Below are 7,592 nucleotides of genomic sequence, written 5' to 3'. Positions count from 1 at the left end.
CAGTACTCCAACTGCGGCCTGACCAAAGTCGCATAGAGGGGGAGTATCACCTCTCTGGACTGGCTTGAGATGCAGCTTTGGATGCATGACAAGGTATGTCTGGCCTTGCTGGCTGCAGTCTGGCATTGGTGGCTCATGTTTATCTTGGAGTCAATAATTACTCCAAGATCCCGTTCTGTCTCTGTGCTTTCAAGAGGGAAACTCCCCAGCCTGTATGTATGCTGTGGACTCCTTCTCCCAAGGTGCAGTACCCTGCATTTATCTACATTGAACCCCATCCTATTATCATCTGCCCACTTTTGTAGTCTGTCAAAATCTATTTGCAGCCTCTCTCTCTCTTCAAGTGTGTCCACCTTGCCCCACATCTTAGTGTCATCAGCAAACTTGGACAGCATGCTTTCCACCCCCTTGTCCAAGTCGCTGATTAACATGTTAAACAGTGTGGGCCCGAGGACTGAGCCCTGGGGTACCCCACTGCTTACATCTCACCAGGTTGAGTACAACCCATCCACCACTACTCTCTGGGTGCGCCCCATCAGCCAGTTTTTTACCCATCCAACTGTGTAGGCATCAGTGCCACAGTCACTTAATTTATTGATGAGGATGGGGTAAGAGACAGTGTCAAAGGTCTTCTTAAAGTCTAGAAAGACTATGTCCCCGGCAACACCATCATCCAGATGTTGGTTTTGTTTGTTTTTTAATGTCTGCAAGCAGCCTTCCGGGAGGACTTGCTCTTTCACAGGCAACCACAACCCTGGAACAGTCTTTTTTTTCTGCCTTTCAAAAAGAAGGTGCATGGGAACACATGCAGTGTAGAAAAAATGCAGCCTAATACTTGTCTGGAGACCCAGCAGATTTCGGGGTACTTTTATGCTAGCCTGAGTAAAACACAGGTTGTAAGTTCTTTTTGAGGCAGAGATTCTTACTAACTAAACAAGATCCGCAAAGGTGGGAGTAGTAGCATAGGTGAAATTACCTGTCCAAAGTAAGGCAGCAGAGCTGAACCCAAAGTGCTCTATTCCCTGGACCACACCAGTTAAGCCTGCTTTTGAGAGAACTCTTCAAAATCGTCTGAGTACAATAAGAAAAAAAAGTGCTATTAGATCATACTGTACGAGAAGGTATATTTTTTGGCTGTAGTAGAGAGTGCAGCTGATCAGTTTGGGCTGACTCTTGTTTGTGTCACAGTGAGAGGAGAGAATAGAGTTGTAATGCCCTCCTTGTATGCATCTCCCCCTCCTCTCCAATCTCAGGCTCACAAAATGTACTGATCTTGCTGTTTTCACTTTAATCTGGTATTATAGAGTTTTCCTTCTACAGAATTACTGGAGGTACAGGGATTGAAGAGGACATTGATGTAGGATTTGTGATTTGCAAAAATTACTTTATCAGTTTCTCAGGTTGCATTTTGTAGGTTGTCAGATGAGATCATAACGGTCCTTTTTGAGTAGAGAGAAGCAAATATTTGTTCCCTGATGGAACAAAAGAAAACTACCACAAAATGTTTATCTTGCACAAAGTTCTTAATTTTGGTATTCTGGGTTTGTTGTTCGAAGGCTAATCTTTGTCTAAATTAAGCCATCTGCTGAAAAATTAAGTCCTCAAACTTTGTGATCTGTATTGTGAAATTTACATCTAATACCAAACTAAACAGATTTGAGACAATGGTGTAGGAAAGCCTGGTTAAGGATGGTGGAAATTTAATGGAAGAAAGGCAGATGGTTCTAGGCATAGAGCAACATGCTAGAGAGAAAGTACACAATGAAGGGACACAGACCCTTACCAAACTTGGTAAGACTATTTGGAGGAGCCTAGGGAACAGGATGTTAATTCACCTTGATTGCTAATGAAAAACTAAGTAACCTGTAGATCTGCTGTAGATAGGAGAAGAAAAAGAGAGTAGATCTTTTAGGTGAGCTGTATGAATCTCTTGTAATAAGATGAGAGGCTAGGAGATAGATTGTCAATGATGACTCAAATTGTAGCTGGTATTTGTGAATGAACTCATAGCTCTGCAGCTTTGCTGGAAGGCTACAATAATTTTTTTTTTTCAGATAACATTCTGATCTGCTCAAAGGTGCTTGCGGCAGTAGCAAATGATATATCATTCTAGCAAATGATCATTGAGAAACGAATTTTATGAATGAGTAAAGAGATCAAGATCTCCGGGAAAAGGAGTTTGCCATTAGGATCTCCCTGTATGTAATGTCTCTTGATATAAGGCAGAATATATTAGTGGACCCCCAGAGTCTGGTATGGTATATCTGCTTAATAAACTGTAAGAGATCACTTGACATAATCCTTCAGTGCACCTCTTTTTTTAGTAGTGCAACGCCTTGCATTAGAAAAGATGTGCTTCACCAACTCGGGTCTGAAATCTCTGGAAGTATAGTGCTTGGAATATGCTTGAGGCAAGGTATGCTTCAGAAAGAAGAGTAAGTGGTGGCAAATCCTAGCTTGGTTAATATGCTTCTACAGAGAAAAGTGACAAAGTGTGAATGACATTTCTTTAATAACCAGATCTAATTCATGCATATGCACAAACCTGGCTGACTTCATGAGAACACTTTCACTTTGAGCCCTGCAGATTTAACTTAGCTAAGATTCAGTCATTGGATTTTGTTTTTTCTTGTGTATTTCCAGCAGATGGCTTAACTCCAATGTCGTTTTCCATAATTGAGTATTTTGGTTTCCTTGTTGTTATGCCTAGGGCATGGATGCACATACCCGTGCATGCACACAGAAAAAGCAGAGGCACAATATATAGCCCTGTTTTGGTACTGAATAACCATGGGTAAAACTACATTGTGTACTGTCTCAGACGGCCAGAGCCGACTCGAGGTGATTTAGAAATTGCTCGTTCGTCAGGGCGGGCTGGTGAATGGAGACGCAGACAAGGTTTAATGGTTGCAAAAACGTTTACTTACGCCGCCTGTAGTCACGACGCAGATGGTCCGGTCATCTGAACAACCACGTGAGTTGTTCCAGCTGGCGGGGCCCAAGCCAGTTAATCCGTCCGCAAATCAAGCCAGCGGGAAAAGGGTACGTCTGGGATTGCGCTCGGCAACGGGAAGAAAGATCGATAGGTGATCAGTCTATCGATCAGCTAGCCGCAAGTCAGATCTCTTTAGAGGCACTCTGCAGCGTGCTCAAAGCTCTTCGACTTGGGCGGAAGTCGCACGAAATTTTAAATGGCTAGCTAGCCAATTACTAGCCGCTACGTGTGAATAATTTAGAACTGGCCAATAGCGGGACACAAATTTGCATTCGAATAGCGGGAACTCTTTGCACCGTGCATTTCTGTGCTGCAAGGAAGAAATGCACCCTGCAAAGAAGGCTCCAAATTGGCGGGAACTCTCTTGCACCGAGGTCCTTCTGTGCAGCAAAAACCCTCACTGTGCAAGAGGCTCTCATGTGGCAAGAAAATTCCATCGTGCCGAGGCACCAAAATCACTGGGTTGTGACAATAACCTGAAATGAAGGGACTACTTGAACAAGTACACGCCAAATGCTGGCAGTTTCCCATGTGTGAACAAGCTTGGCCAAGATTATCTACCAGGAGTAATTGCTCTGCATGTTCAGTCTACAAATTCTTCATTGGCAAAATATGAATTAATGTTGATTTTAGCAGATGAAGCAACAGATATTCAGGAATGACTACGTTATCCACATTTTATTTGTACCTGGGAGCTGAAAAGACCATGATTTGCCTGATTTTCAAACTGAGCCAGTTCAACTCATGTCTGTACATTTTTCAACTGTAGCACAAACTGTAGTGAGTGAGGGCTGTTATAAACTACAGTTTAGAATTTAACAAGATCTCAGCATTTCTGTCTGATAATGCAATGTAGATGTGCAAAGATTTCTCTGTTGTACTCCATGGAATGATGCCCAATGCAATTCATGTTAGCTGCAATGCACATATTCTTTCTTTAGTAAGAGATATCTGGCACACAGACTTTCCTGATGTGGGTAGACTGGTTTCCTCTTTTAAAAAAGCATTCAAACACTGTTCAGGCTGTAAGCTTCAATACAGGGAGTCCATCGCCAATCAAAATGGGGATCTAAATGCAAGTGTGTTACTTCCACCAAAACCAGTGCTTACAAGGTGGTATTTATGCTTGAATATTCTTTGCACAGTAACAAACTGTGTTAAGCGCTACCACCAATTTGTGCATGATGAGCTTGAAAGTCACACCCAGAATACAGTGTATGCTTAAATTACATGATTTCTTATAACTGGATGACACTGAAAATCAAGTTAAGTTGGCAGCTGAAAATGCGATCCAGTTCATGGAGCTTCTAATGTGGTTTGAAAAAGTTGGCAGGCTTTGATCCACCAAGCACACAAGCGGATGGATTTAATAAATTGGGTCAAATCAGTCCCAAGTCTGTAGCAGTGGATGGGATTCTTCCATCTTAACTGCAGGACTTTGCACTTATCCTTATTGAATCACATGAAATTTCTTTCAGCCCAATCCTCTATTTTGCCTAGGTCACTCTGAATCCTAGACCTACCCTCCAGCATACCTACTACTCTCCCCACCTTGGTGTCATCTGCAAACTTGCTGAGGGCACACTCTTTGCCATCTTCCAGGTCATTGGTAAAGCTATTGAACTAAACCAGCCTCAGGACTGAGCCGTGGGGCACTCCACTACCAGCTGCCAACTAGACATTGAGCCCACTGAGCCTAGACCAGGGGTGTCCAACCTTTTTGAATGTGGGGCCGGATCATGAACTTTTTAATCACCCAGTGGGCCGGCAGGAGCAGACGCTTGCGTGGCCTGTCCAGTCCGGCCACAGCCTGGGGGCGCAGGGGTCAAGGGGTGCCACCTGACCCTGCCGTGTCCTCCCTGCCACCTGGGTGGCCTTGAGGATGCTCCCACACCTGCGCACCTGAGCTCAGCAGCCAGGGGGACATGTGGGGACTCTACAGGGGGATGTGGGATGTGCAGGGACACCCCCCTGCTCCCTCTCCCCCAGGGCAGCCTGAGCCCGAGCCCAAGCAGCATGGGTCCCTCCCTCCCCGGGGCCTTCATTCTAAGTGAAAGGGACAAATATTTGACAAAAGCAAAGTTAACACTGATTTACTATCCTCCAAACAAAATGTGAAAAGGATTCTGAATTTCATTAAGTGAAAGAACAAGAAAGCTCCCCCTTTCTATGTCTATATTAACTAACTATGCACCTGTTCATGTAAAATTTGAAAATTTAAGAAAGATAAACACAGATTTTAGTCAGTGATTTACAAAAAAAGAACAAAAAATAAAGTAAAAAGTTAGCCTCCTGAAACTCATATATATTCTTCTAAAGCTGGGTGCTCAACCTGTGGCCTGCAGGCCAGATTTAGTTTGTGGTGGTGGGTCATCCGGCCTGCTGGGCTCCCCACTAGTCTGAAAATTTGGTGGTAAGGATGCTGCTAAATTTCCAAACACATAGGGAGAGCTGCAGTCTGGACGGAGTAGCTTGCTGGATCAGGCACAAAGGGCAGTGCACTGGGCTGAGCAGAGGCAGTGTGGGGACCCAAGGCCCATCATGCAGAGCCAGGCAGGGGTGGCATAGAAGCTCAGCACACAGGGCTACAGAGAGGTGGCACCCAGCCCCAGAGTTGCAGGGCCCAATCTGAACTGTGGACCAGCGCCATGCCAGTCATCTTGTCTGTGAGGCCAGAAGATTGAGCACCACTGTTTTAAAGCATTCTTTTGGATGGGTGTCTGAAAAATGCCAACACCTTAAGGTTAAGACAAAATGAGACATTTTCATATACCAACTGAAAAAAAAAAATCCTAAACTAGAACTGCTTTGTTAAATCGTTCTTACCTACTATTTATAGTATAAATATTTCTGGAAAATTAAATTGATTTGTTGAGCCAAACTAATTTAATATGAGGGCTAATGTGCTCTAATCCATTAAATGGAATCATAGGGAAGTAAAAAGAAAAAAAAAACCCAAAAAAACAACTCTTGTGTAGGTGCCTTTTAAGGGAAACAGTAGTCTTGAGACATTTTCCTGCCTTTCCACTTTCCAGAAGCTCCTCCACCTCAACTTTGCAGACAGAGACTCCACAGTTGTAGGGCTATTTCATACCTTTTTACCCATGGACTACAAATGAGGTAAAGCTTCCAATTAATTTATGAGCCCCTGCTCACTAGTCCTCTAACATGCATAGGTTATCTTACAGATTGAGCATCCACTATTTATACCACATGGCCACTCCGTAGCCTGAGGAAGCCTAAAGCCGACAGGAAAAGACAATTTTGCAAAGACTTACATGAGTGCTTTAATCTTTAGATTGAGAAAATTAAGAGAATTTTCTGATCTCTTCAGAGAAACAGTGTAAGTGAAGAATCAGACCAGTTAATTTAAATTAAACTTTGATATCTGAATAAACAAGATACTGATCACTTGTGAGAATAATTTCTCTAGAGTTTAAGGTTTCTCCATACCCTCAACACACAGTCTCACCATTCATTCCCTTTACCAAAAACTTCCCTCATCAGAAATTTAGTTTAAGACAGTACCAAAAAGCAGTAATATCTGCAATTTATAAGCTAGTATGTTTGAATAAAATCGGCATTAAAATCATATAAAAATGGAATCCCAAAATAATAGCTATTACAAATTTATCTTAAAATTCTTCACTTTCTAAGCATGCCTTACTGCAGAGGTAGGCAACGTTTTTTGGCCAGAGTGCCGAAAACCCCCACAGTGCCTACCTTGGAAGGTGCCGGAGTGCCGGCATGCCAGAAAAACAAAATGAGGGCAGGGGGTGCATGGCAGGATGCCCTGCTTGTGCCCCTTGCCCCCCACCCAAAGCCCTTGACCCTTGCCCCTGCCCCCCCAGCCCTGTTGCCCCTTGCCCACCAGCCAAAGCCCCTGCCCCCCAGCCCAGGTTCTGTGGCTGTCAGCAGCTACCCAGAACCTGGGCCAGCTGCAGATATCTGCTGCCTCTCAGCGCTGGCCCCAGCCCCGGACCTAGCCCCAGCTGTCTCCCACCCCAGACCTGGCCCCGGGCTCCAGGAGGCAGCGCATACCAGTAATGCTCCCCACTGTGTTGCCCTTGCCGCTTCTGCAAAGCAGCGCTGGAACCTGGCGCAGCAGGGCACACCAGGGGCACAGAAAGCTGCCTACTCCCAGCTCCCTTGCCACATTTCCCCTGTGTGCACAGGAGCAGCGTGGGCAGCAGCGCTGGGTTGTGCCCCTCACTGCTGCCCCCGCCTGCAGGGGAAGTGTGGCAGGAAAGCGGGGAGCTGGGAGCAGGCAGCTTTTTGCGCCCCCCCACCGCTGTGCCCTGCTGCACAGGCAGCAGATGTTTGCAGACGGCCCAGGTTCTGGGTAGCTGCTGATAGCCACAGAGCCTGGGCTGCTTTCAGCAGAGCTTCCATGGGAGCAGCCCAGGCTCCGTGGCTATCAGCAGCTACCCAGAGCCGGGGCCGGCTGCAGCCAGGAAGCTACAAACAGCTGCTGACCTCCTGCCCCAGCCCCAGCCCCAGCTGTCTCCTGGTCTCAGGCTCTGGGAAGGCAGCAGGTGCCAGCACTGCGCCTATTGGGGCTGGGGCTGGGGGTGGGGAGGCAGCAGCTGGTTGTAGT

The 7,592-nt window shown here is 45.7% G+C and overlaps 1 protein-coding gene across 1 annotated transcript in view; it reads right to left on the bottom strand.

Annotated features, from left to right (window-relative positions):
- Positions 1 to 7,592, bottom strand: part of BAZ1A (bromodomain adjacent to zinc finger domain 1A) — a 118,383-nt gene that overhangs the window by 80,022 nt on the left and 30,769 nt on the right. The window lies entirely within an intron of this gene.

Source organism: Alligator sinensis, unplaced genomic scaffold (genome assembly GCF_000455745.1).
Source record: "Alligator sinensis unplaced genomic scaffold, ASM45574v1 scaffold280_1, whole genome shotgun sequence".
Lineage (NCBI taxonomy): Eukaryota > Metazoa > Chordata > Crocodylia > Alligatoridae > Alligator > Alligator sinensis.
The sequence above is the reverse complement of the archived record's forward strand: the minus strand, read 5'-3'. Positions and strand labels throughout refer to the sequence as shown.